This window comes from Macadamia integrifolia, unplaced genomic scaffold (assembly GCF_013358625.1).
Source record: "Macadamia integrifolia cultivar HAES 741 unplaced genomic scaffold, SCU_Mint_v3 scaffold86, whole genome shotgun sequence".
Lineage (NCBI taxonomy): Eukaryota > Viridiplantae > Streptophyta > Magnoliopsida > Proteales > Proteaceae > Macadamia > Macadamia integrifolia.
Window position 1 is genome coordinate 33997 of NW_024870559.1, and position 18955 is coordinate 52951.

The 18955-nt window shown below is 41.9% G+C and overlaps 1 pseudogene; it reads left to right on the forward strand.

The window, feature by feature from the left end:
- The window catches only part of LOC122070227, a 41207-nt pseudogene that overhangs the window by 20493 nt on the left and 1759 nt on the right, over nt 1–18955 (forward strand).

Here is an 18955-nt window from a genome sequence, read left to right on the forward strand (position 1 = left end):
TTCCTATGTTAAAATATTCTGTTTATACTTACCGCTCTCTTACTAATTTCATATATTGGTCCCTCCAATAGGTAATTTGAAGAACAAGTTTGTTCTAAAATGTCTCTAACTCAACTATTTCATATCAAGATACAAATTGATAGAAATCCTACAACGTTCTTTTAAGTATTCTAGCTAGACCTTCCTAAGTTCCTTAGATTACTTGTCATATAATTTACACGATTTTTAAGTAACTGTGAGTATTTTTCATATAATTACACCTATTTTAAGTTATTGAGTGCCTTTATCATAAATGAGATTTGCCACCTCAGCTCAGATGGTGATCGCACAGTCCAAAGCTCAGCAGTCCATATCAGCAAGGATGGCAAACAGCCAGCCACTGGGAAGAGCCACCGACCACTATAAAAGAAGACTTAAACAGAATTTTACGGTAAGACACTCAGAACACTCAGAGCTCTATCTACTCACCCTTCTATTTTTTGTTAGAACACTAACTTTGGCATCGGAGCTTTCCTCCCAGGGTCACCCTCTGGGCCAGTTCCTTATCTATGGTTTGCAGGTTCTAAGTGAGCGGAAAACTTTATCAGCATTAGCCGAACACTCGAAGACGAGCATTTTGAAAATTAACTGAACGTGCTAAAAATCCCAACAGGTATGTCTCTTACTAATTGCTATGTTTCTTACTAATTACTCATACGATTTCAACATATTTAAATTAAAGTTTATGTGTTGGATTCTATTTATTTTGTAGCTCGTAGTCGTCAGGGATCATAACACTAAGAACACTTAGAGCTCTTCCTACTCACCCTTCTCTTTTTATCAGAATACTGACTTTGGCATCGGAGACTTCTTCCCGGGGTCACCCTCCGGGCTAGTTTTTCATCTGTGGTTTGCAGGTTCTAATTGATCGAGAAATTTCATCAACATTAGCCGAACACTTGAAGACGAGCACTTTGAAAATTAGTTGAATGACGCTTTCAACCCTGCACATCTCTCTTGACTAAAAGTCCCAATAGGTGTGTCTATTACCAATGTCTAATACAATTTCAAAATATTTAGATTTAAGTTTATGTATCGACTTCTATTGTTGACACTTAGAACACTCAGAGCTCTACTTACTCACCCTTCCAATTTTGTCAGAATACTGACTTAGGCATCGGAGCCTTCTTTCCGAGGTCACCCTCCGGGCCAGTTTATTATCTTTGGTATGCAGGTTCTGTTGGGCGGGAAACGTCTACAACATTAACCGAACACTCGAAGACTTGTGCTTTGGAAATTAGCCGAACGACCCTTTCAGCTCTCCACATCTGTCTCGGCTGAAAATCCCACCAGATATGTTTCTTACCAATTACACATACAATTTTAACACACTTTAATTTAAGTTTCCGTATTGAATTCTTTTGTTTTATGCCTCTTAGTTGTTAGGGATCTTATACCTACACGCATTTGATCAATATGAGATTAGTTCAGCCAAAATTCACCAATATTGAAGTTTCTTAGGAAATTTTCTTCTTTGGTGTCAAAACTAGCGAAATGATACTGAAAGTCAATATACCGTTGAACTTTCCTCGTAATTATAATTTCCTCATTGAAAACTTACAATCTATACAAAAGGTTTGAACGAAATATAATGGAGCCTGTAATTATTGAGAGCCAGTACGTCACCTAATACAAAAGGGCACCACAGAGAGAATGCTCATTAATTTTTTCATAATTTAAATGCATAAGAAATTTTTTTTTTTTTATTACTATAAACCTAATGGCCAAATATCCAAATTTAAATTAGAACAAGTATTTAACTTAATCCACAAATATATGCAAATGAATCTTACAAACTGATATAAAATAAATAATATACTCTAAATAATTCTTATCATAATCATGCTAATTTGAAAATGGTAAAGCTGGCATTTCTTAAAAGGGAACAAAAGGAGAAATAACTAAATAAATTAATCAATTTCACATAATATGATTCACATAAATGGTTAAACACCATATATGACTTAAATACAAGAATCACTACGTCATCCATAGGTCTCCCTATAAAATGATTATACCACCTCAACCTGCTCTCGCGGAACTTATACAGAATCGGTGTGACCCCCATTTCGTTTCTGATTAATATATTCGTTACTTATCCCTCCTGGTCTTGATGCACATCCCTTATAACATCCTCATCTCTGCTACACCCAGAGATGAGGATGTTACGTGGGATCCTCATCTCAGGGTGTAGTAGAGATGATGAAGTTACGTGTGATATGCGGTAAGACCAGGAAGGATAAATTAAGGAATGATTGCATGAGAAACTAAGTGGGGGCTGCACTGACTTAGGATAAGCTCCGTGAGAGCCAGTTGAGGTGGTATGGTTATATTCCATGGAGAGCTTTATAAGCCTCAATTTGAAAAAAATGATCGAATGCAAGTAGAGGGTTCCAGAAGAGGTATGGGCAAACCTAAAATTACTATCGACAAGTGGTAAGGACATATATACATATGGTAAGGAAAATTAGCTGTCGGATGATGTGCAAATTGGTTGGTATCAGGTTGGACACAAATCATGCAACGTTCTTATAAGTAGTGTTGCTAGAGCTTCTTAAGTTAATGGGATTTCTTTTCATATAATTTGCACGTATTTTAAGTTAATGCGAGTACTTTTCAATTAATTTACAGCTTTGTTAAGTTATTGAGTATACTTATCATATATGAGACCTGCCTCCTCAGCTAGAATGGTGATCGCTCGATCAAAAGCTCACGAGTCCACATCAGTAAAAATAGAAACCAACCAGCAAATGGGAAGAGACACAGACCACGATATACAAAAGCTTTAGACTTATTTTTACAATAAGACACTCAGAACACTTAGAGCTTTGCCTACTCTCCCTTCCATTTTTATCAGAATAGTGACTTAGGGATGAAGCCTACTTCCCGGGATCACCCTCCGGGCCAATTTCTTATTGGTGGTTTGCAGGTTTTATTGAGCGGGAAACTACAGTGACATTAGCCGAACGATTGAAGATGAGCAATTTAGAAAATAACCGAACGACGCTTTTAGCTCCCCACATCTATCTTAGCAGAAAATCCCAACAGGTGTGTCTCTTACCAATTACTCAAACAATTTAAAGACATATAAATTTAAGCTTATTGAAGGACTTATTTTATTTTGTGACTCATAGTCATCAGGGATCATAACACTCAGAGCTCTACCTACTCACCCTTCTATTTTTATAAGAATGCTGACTTAGGCATCGGAGCTTTCTTCCCGGGGTCACCCTCCGGGCCAGTTTCTTATCTGTGGTTTACAGGTTCTATTGAGGCTGGGAAAATTTTGCAACAATAGCCTAACACACAAAGATGAGCACTTTAGAAATCATCCAAACGTGCTTTCCGCCCTCTAAATCTGTCTTGGCTGAAAATCCCAACAGGTATGTCTCTTACCAATTGCTCAAGCTTTTTTAACATATTTAAATTTTAGTTTATGTATCGATGTCTATTTTTTTTTGGCTCATAGTCGTTAGGGATAATAACACTCAGAACACTCTGAGCTCTACCTACTCACCCTTTCAATTTTTTCAGAATACTGACGTAGGCATCGGAGACTTCTTCCTGGGGTCACTCTCCGGGCCAGTTTCTTATCTGCGGTTTGCAGGTTCTAATGAGGGCAGTAAACTTTAACAACATTATCCGAACACTCGAAGGCGAGCACTTTGGAAATTGGCTGAACGTGCTTTCAGCTCTTCACATCTGTCTCGGCTAAAAATCCCAACAGGTATGTCTCTTACTAATAGGTCATACGATTTTAACATAATTAAATTTAATTTTATGTGTTGGCTTCTATTGTTTTGTGGATCATAGTCGTCAAGGATCATAACACTCAGAACACTTAGAGCTTTGCCTACTCACCCTTTTCTTTTTATCAGAATACTGACTTAGGCATTAGAGACTTCTTTCCGGGGTTACCCTCCGGGCCAGTTTTTTATCTGTGGTTTGCAGGTTCAATTTGATCGGGAAATTTCATCAACATTAGCCGAACAATTGAAGACGTGCACTTGGGAAATTAGTCGAACGACGCTTTTAGTCCACATTTGTTTCAACTGAAAATTACAACAAGTATGTCTCTTACCAATTACTTAAACATTTTCAATACATTTAAATTTAAGTTTATATATGGAATTTTATTGTTTTGTTTCTGATTACTGTCAGGGATTATAACACTCAGAACACTCTGAGCTCTGCCTACTTACCCTTTTAATTTTTTTTAATACTGACTTAGGCATTAGGGCCTTCTTCCCGGGGTCACTCACCGAGCCAATTTCTTATCTGTGGTTTGCGGGTTCTAACTGAGCGGGAAACTTCATCAACATTATCCAAACACTTGAAGATGAGCATTTTGAAAATTAGCCGAACGACACTTTCATCCCTCCACATCTGTCTCGTCTGAAAATCACAACAGGTATGTCTCTTACCTATTGCAAATACAATTTCAACACTTTTAGATTTAAGTTTATATATCCGCTTCTACAGTTAACATATAGAACACTCAGAGCTCTGCTTACTCACCCTTCTGATTTTGTCAGAATACTGACTTAGGCATCAGAGCCATCTTCCCGGGGTCACCCTCCTGGCCAGATTATTATCTATGGTATGCAGGTTCTGTTGAATGGGAAACTTTAGCGACATTAGCCGTACACTCGAAGACGTGCACTTTGGAAATTTTCCGAACGACGCTTTCAGCCCTCCAAATCTATTTCTCCTGAAAATCCCAATCGGTATGTCTCTTACCAATTTCTCATACAATTTTGACATATTTAAATATAAGTTTATGTATCGGCTTCTATTTTCTTATGGATTTTAGTCGTTAGGGATCCTAACACTCAGAACACTCAGATCTTTTTGTACTCACCCTTCCTTTTTTGTCAGAATACTGGCTTAGGAATCGTAGCCTTCTTCATAGGGTCACCCTCCGGGCTAGTTTCTTATTTATAGTTTGTAGGTTCTATTAATCGGGAAACTTTTGCAACATTACCTGAACACTCGAAGATGAGCAATTTGGAAGTTAGTCGAATGACGCTTTCAACTCCCCATATCTGTCTCAGTTGAAAATCCCAATAGGTATGTCTCTTACCAGTTGCACATATAATTTAAAGACATTTAAATTTATGTTCATTTATCAGTTTCTATTATTTTGTGGCTCATAGTTGTTAGAGATCATAACGCTGAGAACACTCTGAGCTCTTCCCGCTCACCCTTATATTTTTGTCAGAATACTGACTTAGGCATCGGAGGCTTCTTCCCAGGGTCACCCTCCGGGCCAGTTTCTTATTTATGGTTTGCAGGTTTTATTGAGGGCAGGAAACTTCAGCAACATTAGCCGAACACTCAAAGATGAGCAATTTGGAAATTAGCCGAGCAACGCTTTCTGCTCCCCATATCTATCTAAGCTCAAAATCCCAACAGGTACGTGTTTTTCCAATTGCTCATACCATTTAAAGACATTTAAATTTAAGTTTATTTATCGAATTTTATTGTTTTGTGGCTCATAGTCGTCAAGGATCATAACACTTAGAATACTCAGAGCTCTGCCTACTCACCCTTTTATTTTTGTCAGAATACTGGCTTAGGCATCAGAGCCTTCTTCTTGGGGTCACCCTCCGGTCAGTTTCATATCTGTGGTTTGTAGGTTCTAATGAGGGCGGGAAACTTTAACAACATTAGCCAAACACTTGAAGACGAGCACTTTGGAAATTAGCCGAACGTGCTTTAGGCCCTTCACATCTGTCTTGGCTAAAAATCCCAATGGGTATGTCTCTTATTAATATCTCATATGATTTCAACATATTTAAATTTAAGTTTATGTCTCGGCTTCATTGTTTTGTGGTCCGTAGTCGTTAGGGATCATAACACTCAGAACACTCAGAGCTCTGCCAACGCACCCTTCTCTTTTTATCAGAATACTGACATAGGCATTAGAGCCTTCTTCCCGGGGTCACCCTCCAGGCCAGTTTTCTATCTGTGGTTTACAGGTTTTAACTGAGCGGGAAATTTAATTAACATTAGCCGAACACTTAAAGACAAGCACTTTGAAAATTAGTTGAATGACGCTTTCATCCCTCCACATCTCTCTCAGCTAAAAATCCCAACAGGTATGTCTCTTACCAATTGTTAATACAATTTTAACATATTTAGATTTAAGTTTATGTATCGGCTTCTATTGTTGACACTTAGAACACTCAGAGCTCTACACTCACCCTTCCAATTTTTTCAGAATACTGACTTAGGCATCGGAGCCTTCTTCCTGGGGTCACCCTCCGGGCCAGTTTCTTATATGTGGTTTGCAGGTTCTAATGAGGGCGGGAAACTTTAACAAAATTATTCGAACACTGGAAGACGAGCACTTTGGAAATTTGCTAAACGTGCTTTCAGCTCTTCACATCTGTCTCGGCTAAAAATCCCAACAGGTATGTCTCTTACTAATTGCTCATACGGTTTCAACATATTTAAATTTAAGTTTATGTGTTGGCTTCTATTGTTTGTGGCTCGTAGTCGTCAAGGATCATAACACTCAGAACACTTAGAGCTTTACCTACTCACCTTTCTCTTTTTATCAGAATACTGACTTAGGCATCGGAGACTTCTTCCCGGGGTTACCCTCCGGGCCAGTTTTTTATTTGTGGTTTGTAGGTTTTAACTGATCAGGAAATTTCATCAACATTAGCTGAATGACGCTTTCATCCCTCCACATCTCTCTTGACTAAAAATCCCAATAGGTATGTCTCTTTCCATTTGCCAATACAATTTCAAAATATTTAGATTTAAGTTTATGTATCGGCTTCTATTTTTTTATGGTTCTTAGTTATTAGTGAACAAAACACTCAGAACACTCAGAGCTCTGCCTACTCACCCTTCCATTTTTCTCAGAATACTGACTTAGGAATCGTAGCCTTCTTCCTGGGGTCACCCTCTGGGCCAGTTTCTTATGTGTGGTTTGTAGGTTCTAACTGAGCGAAAAATTTTAGCAACATTAGCTAAACACTCGTAGACGATAACTTTGGAAATCAGCCAAATGACACTTCTAGCTCTCCACATCTGTGCTAACTGTACTACTAACCTCTGGGCCCATGGTACCGGAAAGAACCTCGACCACACTATGCCCCAGACCGTGAATACCACAATTTCTACTGTAGATTTCATTCATAGAACCATAATTACTTACCTCACTTACCTCGGCAGTCCAAAACCATTTCTTATCCTCATCTTTCATATTCACAGGTTAGTAGATAATATTAATAATGGCACACAACATTCATAACAATACAATAACATATCATTGATGTATATAATTCACGTAAAATAGTAATAACGCATAAAGACTCCATAAAACATGGAAAAAATACACCAACTCACCTTGTTTTCCAAATCGCAAGTACAATGAGATCCCCACAATCGACGTCGTACCCACGTCCGATTATTTAGTTTTATAACCAAATGTGTGTATCATTTGTTAAATATTATGAATTGACTCATTATAGGTTCACTACTGTACCCAAAACAACTCTTAACAACCCACTCCCCCCCTCCCCTCTTTTAGCTGTAGTTTAAGTCTCACTAGGCACTTAGATACATAAGACCAAAAAAAGTAAGAAGGGGAAAAAAAAAAAAAAGGAAGAGAGTTGGACATGCCTCTAGCTTTCCCCAGATTAGTGGCTCAACTAACCTATGTGTAGGACGCAAGAGCCAGGACGACCAAGGAACAGTCTTTTTCCTTTATTTAATCCCACATTTTTTTCACCATTCTTTTATCATATTGTAATCCAGACTTAAATTGCGCCGGTGTGACCTTTGATTGGAAGAGCACTTTATCAACCTCGATGGTGACAAATATTTCTTTTTAACACCTCAATGGTGATGATACGCAAGGGATAAAAAAAATTGCTAAATAGCACTGACTATTGTTGGTGGTGGATTTTTTAATTTTTAAATCAGTTGATTATGTGTGCCAGGAGGATGAGGCCATTTGGACAGGTGTCTTTTAGTCCTGCAATGACTAAGGTAGTAGGAGTAGTTATTCAACCAACTCTTTGCGTCCAAAATTGAAGGTTGTTATTTAAAGGGGAGAAAAATTTGGCCAAAGAATGATCAACACAACAACAACAAAACTCATAAAAAATGTAACTCTTTACCAATTTCATCTTTTTTCATAGTGATAGATTTTACTCATGACTCTATTTCTTTCCAATAGATGTAATTTCAACAAGTTCCCCACATAGTGGAACTCTTGTATTTTCTCAGAATTATCTCAATGAAGTGAACTGGTTTCGCATTCAATTTCCTTGGTTTGCCTTTGACTTTGATTTATCTTCAACAATCTTCAAGACAAAGTCCTTGGAGCAATCAGGGCAAGAGAGGACTCCATTCATTTGATCAAAGTCAGTTTACTTTGAATCCATCCGAAAGGGATTCTGGCATACCTGAGTGAAAATAAATACGGTCAATGTATTTTAGGAGACAAAGAGAGAAATACAACCAACATTCTTTGGCACGCCTGGTGGGACACCCTCAATTGCAGTAGTCCAAACAAGGGAAAATTCCAGAAATTCCAAGGAGTGGCAAGTGTCGAACTCTCCTAAGGCATCCAATCCAAATCCAGAAGCGAATAGTCCTTCCTCTAGAGATCAATCAAGTGTAATGGCCGAGAAAATAACTAAACAATTAACTACAACCATGCGAGGGGCAATGCGGCCTATAGCCAAAAATATAAACTAAATGATAGTTCAATCAAATGCAAACCAGCATGCGAAGATTGATCAAAGTTTTTTTCAGATGTTAACTATTTTAACTCCACACATTTAATCTTCAAGTCAAGGTAATCCTAGTACACTTTCTTCGAGTAACCCTCCTTGTTTTGGGGAGTAGTGTAGGAATGCAACTGTTCCAATTAAGGGTGGCAATGCTGGGACCAACAAAAATCAATTTCCACAAATAGCATACGTTAATATTATGTACTAAAAACGATCGTGGTATGCTCCAACCAATACAACTGCAATAGGGGCAAATACTGTTCCATTGAATGGTTCATGGTATGCTCCGGCCAATAGGACCATGACAGGGGCAAATGTTACACCATTAGGTGGTCACCAATACCAAACCAACCATTACAGCCACAGTGGCCATAGGAATGGAGGGAATGGGAATAGAGCATCCATAACTCGTTAAAATAGACTAGACCCTCATGGTGAGGCCTGGAATGAATATAATGGAGTTAACTACATGGATAACGGTCAAAGAAATCAAACTCCCGTCATGCCAAAGGTGTTATTTGGATAGGGGAATCCCATGCTTGTAGATCATAAGGAGTTGATTAGGGTTATTTGGGATCAAATAAATCGTTCTTTGTCCAACAAAATTAGGAGTACACATCCAAAATGAAGATTCCTCGCTTTACCTGTATTTAAAGGTGCTAAAGGCTGAGAACGACTGCCTATGCAACCTGTAACCATGTTGTGACCACCTGATATCCCTATTGCCTCTGACAGCTATTGCCATCATCAATACCCCCCAACCATTGGAAAACCTACTGCCTTAGGCCCACTCAGTCTAGTCCCCCCCGTCCCTCTCCTCCTCCTCCCCCTTCCCCTTTCTAACCGACCTTCCCTCCTCTCCTCCTCGTACCTGGTGCTCATTTGTTTCTAACCCCTAATCCTCTCTACCCATTCACTCCCTCCACCCCTCCTACCGCAGGCCACACCCTCTACTACCACCCTCCTGCTACTTGTAACTCTTCCCCTGTCGGCCTTGTTCTCCTAGCTTTCTAGAAGCCGAGATATTGAAATGAAAGAACTATGTGATTGGATCCTTCTTAGGCAACAAACCTCCCTTTGTAGTTGTAAAAGCTTCTCTTCTTAATCAATGGAAGCCATCTTGTTCCAGGAACACGTTTATGCTAGAGAATGGCACTTTTATCTTTAAATTTGATGTTGATGCTTACAGAGCTACCGCCATTGATAGAGGACCTTGGTTCGTTGGGAAGAAGCCTATTTTTCTCAGAAATTGGGACGAACAACTATCTTTTGTCAAATCTGAACTTACCACAATTCCTCTTTGGGTTCGTCTTCCCAAACTCCCTCTCCATTTTTGGTGTGTCAAAGGCCTTAGCCTTATTGGCTCGCTCCTTGGGAAGCCCCTTTACTTTGATAAAAGAACAAAGACAATGGACCATCTTTTATTTGCAAGAATCTGTGTGGAAATCAAAGGTGACCATCTGCTACCTCATTTGGTAACAATCACTGGTGGAGAAGGATATTCCTTCGATCAAGAAATAATTTATGACTGGGTGCCGTCTATATGCTCACTCTGCAAATGCTTTGGGCATCAGTCCGCTCATTGCATGAAAAATCAGGCCATTCCAACCTCCCTTGTTGATCATGAAGCCACTGGAACTGGTTCTTCCTCCAGCAATGTCTCTCTGGAAGCCCCTTTCAAGGATCACATCTCCAAAAGAACACAAGAAAAAAAGAAATTGCCCTACTCAGTTATCAAGACCTGCCCCTTCGACTCCAACAAAGAACTCAGTTCCTAGGACTGATGGTCAGCCTCTGAGGTCTTTGTCTGATGGATCTAATTCTTTCCCGATCCTTACAATATCAAAACCGGGGTCTGCCGATGATGTTCCTCTTTGCCCCTGCCTAATCAGAACTGTCAGGCTGGACTGTCGAAATTCATTGAACCCTTGACCCTTCCACATCTGCTTCCCCTTCCTTCAGCCTTGCCTTCTATGAATTCCATCCTGGTGAGCCCTATTGTCCCCAATACCTTATATTCCCCCACATCAACCCAAACCACCACGAACTGGCCTTTATACCTTTGAACCAATTCCTCTGGGTCCAACTTTTAAATAAATTTTCAAAATTTTCTTCGGACCATCCACTATATTTGGGCAACCTTTATAACCTAACCCACTTCACCCAACCAGATCTAGTCCCAACCATACATCGCCCCAACCCGTTAAACCACTTAACCCCCAAACCTCCACCTTCCTAACCCGATACCTCTATCCCCTTCACTCGACTCCACCACCCCCGTGTCCCTCCCGATCGATTGCCATCTTTATCCTTTGATGACTCTATTGGTGCCACCGACGATCCCTAATTCTGCTATTCCATTGTCCAAGACTGTCGTTGCTCCATGCCATCAATGAAGATCCTGCCATCATCGACTCTCCACCAGCCTTTGTCTCTCCATTGTCTGCTGATCTCTTAGACCATTCAGACCCATTGTCACCCTCTGAAGGTCCCTGCGCCACCTATGCCCCTCCCCTAACCTCGGAAGGTCTCCCTGGTCTCGACTCCAAATCGGTAAACATGGTTGTTTCCTTTGGTGAAGGAGCCCTGCCCTTAGTTGAAGCTATTCCTCCTACCATAGGCCAACCCATAGTAGCCTACACCAATCTTCACATTGAAGCTAATTATCCCCCACCTCATTTTTCGGCCTCGGCTAAGCTCCGACACCCCTGCTTTGATGTTGAAGCCAATGATGTCCACATCTATACTGGATCATTGAACACTCAGGATACTTACTTTTGGCTGGTATTTTGGATGAGGCCCTTGTGAAGGCCACTTCTGGCACCCTTTCCAGCCCCGTCCTCACCTCCACCGGGAAAAAGCAAACCAAAAAATCATCATCCTCTTCCTCAAGCCCTGTCAATGTCTTAGCCTCCCCCGTATGGTTACAACCACCACCCCCTACAAGACCCTCCACAGCTCATCCAAGCTTTTAATGCCCTTCTCCTCTTGTCCCCAATGATCCCTTAGACAATTTGGAATGTCGGAGGCCTCAATTCCTTGACTAAATAGGCTGAAATTCATTCCCTTATCCGATCCTCTCAATCAAACCTTTGCTGCCTTTTGGAGCTGTAGTCCTCGAGTCCAATACAGCTCGTATTGCCTCTTCTATTGCCCCCCGATGGTCCTTAGATTCCAATTATCTCTACAACCCTAATGACTAGATTTGGATCCTTTGGGACCCTTCCTCCCTGTCTATCTCTTGTCTCTCCTCCTCTTCCCAAGTCATGCACGTTTCCATTTCCCACCAATCTGGTCCCTTTATATGTTTGCTCTTTATTGTCTATGCTCAGAACAGAGCTTCCCTTAGGCAGCCCCTCTGGCCTAACCTCCTCTCCCTTTCCCCTTCCTCTGGATCTAGGCCTTAGGGGATTGTTGAGGACTTCAATGTGATTTGCTTCAACCACGAAAAGCATAGGGGAAACCCCACTGACTCTTAGGTTGTTGCATCCTTTAATGAGTGCATTAATGATCTTAGTCTCACGGACCTTAAATGGTCGGGTACCAAATTTACCTAGCATAATAGAATATCTGGTACTGATCGGGTTGCTTGCAAGCTTGATAGAGCCCTGGTTAATGAAGCTTGGCTGGACTCCTTTCCCTCTTCCCATGCTTGCTTCAATCTCCCTGGGATTTCAGATCATAGCCTCATTTCCCTTCATGTCCTCCCCTTCCGCTCGTTTGGGCCTAAACCTTTCAAATTCTTTGATATGTGGATCTCTCACCCAAATTTCCATCAGTTAGTCCATAGTGCATGGAACATCCCCATCTCCTGCTCTCTCTCTCCCCCCTCCTTGCTTTTTCCAAAAAGCTTAAGAATGTGAAAGCTACCCTCAAGCTCTGGAATGTTTCCACCTTTGGGAACATTTGCTCCTATGTTACCATTGGTCATGAGAAGCTTCTCTCCATCAAATCCAGACTTTATCAGGATATCCTCAACCCTTCCTTGGCTGAGGAAGAGAAATTGGTTGCTTCTGACCTCTCCTTGCTCTTAGAGAAAGAGGAAAGATTTCTCCGCAAAAAAGCCCGCATTAAATGGCTTGCGCTTGGAGATTCCAATTTGGCTACTTCCATCGCTCCCTTAAAGCTAGGAATAAGGCCAACTCCATCCCTATGCTCATTTCTTCCACTGGGATCGATCTCTTCTCTCCTAACCTCATCAAAAATGAATTGATTTCCCATTTCTAGAGAATCTTCAGTTCATCCCACCCTACCCCACCCCATCCCTTCCAACCTAATTAATAATTTTGTCCCTGAGGAGCTCCTTCCCTTTCCCTCCATCCCCTTTGAGGAGGAAATTCTCTTAGCTGTTCTCTCCCATAAGGCCAATAAAGCCTTGGGTTCGGATGGCTTCAGCATGGGATTCTTCTCCTCTTGTTGGAGCACCATCCGTAATAACCTCATTCATGCGGTGCAGAGCTTCTTCCTCAACCCTAACCAAATTGGTGGGATCAACAACACCTTCATCTGTCTTATTCCTAAAAGGAAGGAGTAGTCTCAATGAATGATTTCAAACACATTTCCCTCTGCAAACTTCTCTATAAATTCATTGCAAAAATTCTTGCCAATAGGATTCAGATAGTTATTGATTCGCTTATCAGTTCCAACCAATCCACCTTCATTGTTGGCAAGAGCATTTCTAACAATATTATCCTATGTCATGAGATTATCCAGGGGTTCAATCGCAAGAACCACTCTCTGGTTGCTCTCCTCAATATCAAAATTCATAAAACATTTAATACGATTAGTTGGGACTTCATTTCAAACATTATGACCCAAATGGCATTCCCACCCTCCTTTGTCGACTAGATCCATACTTGCATTTCCTCCCCCTGCTTCTCTATCTTTGTTAATGGTAGTCCAGCTGGCTATTTCCCCTCGAGCCACGACTGTGATACCCTACTTTTTAAACCTGGTCTAATTACACGGTTGACCCGACTTAACCATACAGAACTTGAACCAGAGAGGGTTAAGGCGGGTTCCTTATGGACCATGATGGTAAGGGTGACTTTGAACACAGGTTGGCCATACAAGTCCGAGTCAGTGCCAGAGGAGACGGGTGTACCCAAGCCGTGCACATGCACGTATCATAAGGCCATGTACGGGTAATGCTGGTATGTAGCAGTATTCTAAGGTACATATGTAGAATATACCTTGTGCCGAGAGTGAGATACACACCGAGAGTCGAATTCCATTAAAATCCCACTTGTTGGCAAATTTTTGGCTCTCAGGTGGGCGGTCATAGGCGGGCGCGTCCACCCACCTAAGTGACCCACCCATGTGGTTACTAGTTGTTTTAAAAAGTATAAATAGCATTATTGTGTTTTTCATTTTCTCATTTATTACATTAAGGAGTTTGGTGAGAAAAGTAAAGAGGAGAGAGAAAAGAGAACGGAGAAGAAGAAAGTGGAAGGAAGAGGAAGAAGAAATGGATTTAAGCGGCGCCAAGGTTTGATCTTCCCATTCTGACGCCGGAAGAGTGATCCCCAACACGAGATCTACGATTGGAGGTGAGCAAAGGCTATGTTTCTTAAACTTTCACCAAACCCAAGTAAAACCCTTGATTTGGGTAGAGTTCCTTGAGGTCTTGTAAATCCCCCTTGAGATGATGAATCTAACGTTTAATAGATGGTCTATGCGTTGATTTTGAAGGATTTGAAGAAGTGTTTACAAGATTGTGAAGCATTGGTGATTTCTTGAGCTAAGAAGTGATTTTGGGGTTTTGAAAGGGTTCTTGAGCAAAGAAGGTAAGATGGCTTTTCAATCCTTAAATCTAACTTAGATCTAGGTTAGAATAATCTTATAAGACTTTGAATGTGTGGAAAATGTGATTGGAAAAGCCCCATTTGATTTCCCAAAGGTTGGGGAAAGTTTCAAGTAAGAGGGAAATTTTTCGCCCTATCAGGTGGGTTGGGATCGGTGGGCTGCACAGCTCTCCTGAGAAGGTAGTCCCTCCGCTAGGATCGACGGGCCTATCGGTGGGCCAACCGAAGGGCTGATGGCCTGCCTGAGATGATCGGTGGGCCAACTGGCTAGTCGACCTACCCGCCTGAGAGGACCGGCCCTCGATCCCCATCGGCGGGCCTACCCGCCCACCTGAGAAGACCGGTGGACCGTGACAGTGGGCTGTCCGACCCACCCGAGAGGCCCCCAACGTGATTTTTGTGTCCGAATGGACCCAAAACAGACGTGCGACCTTCTTTTATGATTTTAAACATGATTTAGTCATCAACTATTGTTAGTTTTGACCCTAAAGTGGTGAAATGCTAATCCCATTCACTTATGATAAGTTCACCAAAATTTACGTTTCTCGCACCGGATCTCACCCATACCAGGCGTGAGTCTTTGTACACAATAAGTAAGTGGGGAGAGGATGTTTGGCTTTATTTTAAGGCTTGTTGTGCATCATTTAATTGTATCTAGATTAGCCATATCATCATGCAAATTATATGTAGCTTAATCATCCTCATATGATTATGACATATGTGTTGTGCTTTACATTCTCAATGCTCAATGATTGATGTGCTTATATGGTGAATGATGGGATCACTGTGCATAATGAATTATTAGACTAGATGCCATAGTCGGCTTGGACATGATTGCATTGGTGGTCTATGGAATGGGACGCGGTGGCACTATGCAATCGTACTATGTCATATAGGAGCATGCGGTTTAGGATTATCATCTTCCCGTGCTACGACCCTTCCCAATAGGGGGTTATCACTTGGGGAAGCAGTGGTCGAGGGTGTCGGGTCACTGTGGCGGTTAGACATACGCTTGGCTAGTCATTAGGATGTCGGCAACCTCAGTGGTATATTTAAGAGGGCCAATCGTACTGCTTTTAAATTGCTAGAGTCAGCACCTTTACTTTTTGCCATTTACTTTTATGTTGAGAGCCGGTAGTCGGCATGCTTTACTTTTTCGAGTACTCACGGTGGGCCTTCTCCGATAGCCCTATGGGCGTATCGTGGGATGGAGTTCACGGCTCGTACCCAGAGCATACGCGCACTGTGGTTGTAGTAGCACCAAACCAAAGACTTAGTAATGTTGTTTAGGTGGATGAGATTTAAAATGAATTGCATAGCATATAGTGCATATGGATGTGATAGTTGTGTTGATTGTTGTGTGGTCCTTCTTTTCACTAACTGAGCTAGTGAGCTCATCCCACGTGCGCACCTCTTTTAGATGATTTTACAGGTCACCAGCTTGAAGATCAAGGGTCGGGCCCTACAGTTGAGTTTCCCGATGAGGATTGGTGGGTCCCCGAGGAGTATGAGCACGGTACAGATTGCACGTGCGAGGGCTGTGCTGCGGGACCACAGTATTGACGCCACACAGGGTTTTACTTTTTGATTCTTTTGATGACCCCTTTTTGTGTACTTGATACGTGAATTGTTATTCTTTTTATGTAAATATCATGTCTGCGGGCCCACATGTATTTATCTATAAACTACAGTTTGGGTATCAAGTATATTGGGGGTATTTACAGGTAAATTAAGTCTTTCGCTGAACTTTTGAACGTTTATCTTAGATGTGTGTATGTTGTGGCTGGGTACTATATTAGATGATCCTGGCAGGTTTGGGTTAACCGGAGTTAACCCGGTCACCGGTCCGGTTCTGTGAGAACGGGGTGTGACAACGACATTCGTCAGGGATGCCCCCTCTCCCCCTCTCCTTTTCTCCCTTTCCTTGGAAATTCTATCCCGATCTATTCAATCTGCCACTGACATTCGTCTCATCTCTCATATTCCCAAGTGTAAAGCTCTCCTCTCCTATTTGGCTTTCGCTGATGACATTATGATTTTCTCCAAAGCGGATCCCCTTTCCATCACCACCATCATGTCTACCCTTCACATCTTTGAATCTCTTTCGGGGCTGAAAATCAACCTCCTTAAGTCCAATATCTTCCTCTTAGGTATCTCTTCTGACGCCAAGGAAGCCCTTTGTGGCATCTTGGGCATCCCTCTGGGCTCCGTCGCGATTAAATACCTGGGTCTTCCCCTAATTTCTTCTTGGCTTTCTGCCCACCACTGCACCCCTTTGCTTGACCTCCTCAGGAAAAAGCTCCAGCTCTGGAAAGACAAGCTCCTCTCTTTCGCTGGCTGCCTTACCTTGATTAGATCGGTTCTCCAATCGATATGTCTTTACTAGTCTGGTACCTTCATCCTCCATGCCTTGGTGACCAAGTCCTTTGAGAGTCTCCTTTGCTCCTTCCTCTGGAAAGGCACTGAGTCTTCTAGGTTCCTTAGGCCCCTCAGTTGGAAAAAGGTCTATCTTCCCAAAGCTGAAGGTGGTCTAGGAATTAAAAGAATTAAGGAGGCTAATATGGTTGGGGTACTCAAGCTTATCTGAAAAATTATGTACAAACACAACCGGTCAGCTAAAGTTTAAGCTCAATTCCCTTTGGACTACCCCCTCCATCCTATATGCTTCCATGATCTAGAGGAAGAATCTCGAGCATAGACCCATTGCTCTCACTACCATCTCGCACTCCATTGGGAATGGGAATTCTACCTCCCTTTGGAAAGACCCCTTGCACCTTCGGGGATCCTTGCTCATCTTCTCACTCCCAGAGTCATTTACTCCTCCGGCTTTCCTTCTAACGCTTGGGTCTCCTCAATTCTCTCTCCCACTGGCCGGTTCCCCCATCCTCTCTTCCTCCCCTCGAGGACATTTGGGCTTCTCTTCTCCTCTTCCCCCCGGGCACCACAGTAGAGAGGATAAATGTATATGGGTTCCCTCCTCCAATGGCTCATTTTCTGCTGCTTCGGCTTGGGCCCACATTCAGACCTCTTCCCCAACTGTTCCTGGCATAAGCTGGTGATTTAAGAGTCAAATTCCCTGCGATAGCTTCACCCTTTGGAGATGCCTCTCCAACTATCTTCCAACCCAATCTTTTCTCATCCACCGTCTCATCCCGGTTAACCCCTCTTGCTATCTTTGCCCCTTAGGGGCTGAAGATATTCTCCACCTCTTCTTCTCTTGCCTAGTCTCCTCTCTTATATGGAAATCTGTTCTCTTCAAATGTTGGCCCAATCCTAGACCCATCCTTCCTTTTGATAGAGAATGCAGATGGATAGACATGTCATTCTTAGACTCTACCATCTGCAACACTGTGGGAAAATTGGCATTCTGTGCTGCTATTAACCATCTGTGGATGGAGCGTGACATTCATAGATGGACCTCCAAATCTAGATCCCCAGATTCGACTTGGAAAGCTATCTGCGTTGATGTTACCTCTAAAGCTAAGGGTATCCACGCCCTCAAACTCCACCCTTTCCCTATTTCCCCCAAAAATTCTCACATCATTACTTCTTAGAACCTCCAGGTTGACCTCTTCCACCCTCCTTGAGGATGCTAAGCAAGTTAGTCTCCCCCCCCCTTTTGTTGCTCCTCTTGTAGATTTTTTGTTTTGTTAGTGGCGCTCTCCCCTTGGGCTGGGCTCTATTTGTTGGCTTAAGGCCTCCCCCTCCGCCCCTTTTCCCCCCTATATATTATTCTCTCCTTGGTAATGAATTATTTATTCATCCAAAAAAAAAAAAAAATCCTGCTTTTCATCCAATCACCAAACTGATATATTGGAAACCATATCCTGAATATTTGGATTTGGTTGATGCTAGTAGGAATTTTAAAGTTCCCGAGTTCTCCAAGTTTTATGAAGAAGATAATATGCCAACAGTGGAACATATCGCCCGATTTACTGTACAATGTGGGACAGTTGGGGCAAATGATGTGTTGAAGTTGAGACTGTTTCCTAATTCCTTGACCAGAGCAGCTTTCACATGGTACTGTAATCTTCCAGCTAACTCCATACATTATTGGGGTGAGATGGAGGACAAGTTCCATTTACAGTTCCACAGGCCAAACCAACCGTTTTGGTCTCTGATCTGGCAAGAATGCATTTCAAGGCACTGATAAATCTGTTGACATGTTTTTTAACAGATTTAAGATTTCCAAACATAGATGTGTCATAGATTTGCAAACCTTCTCATTGGTCTGCACATTGACTTGTAACTGCACTAGCAGGGTAGTGTGCCCCCAAAGAGAGTTGAACTCATGGCCTCCTAATTTTGAGAGTATCAACAATTCACACATTCACTCCCTTAGACTCGGAAATGATC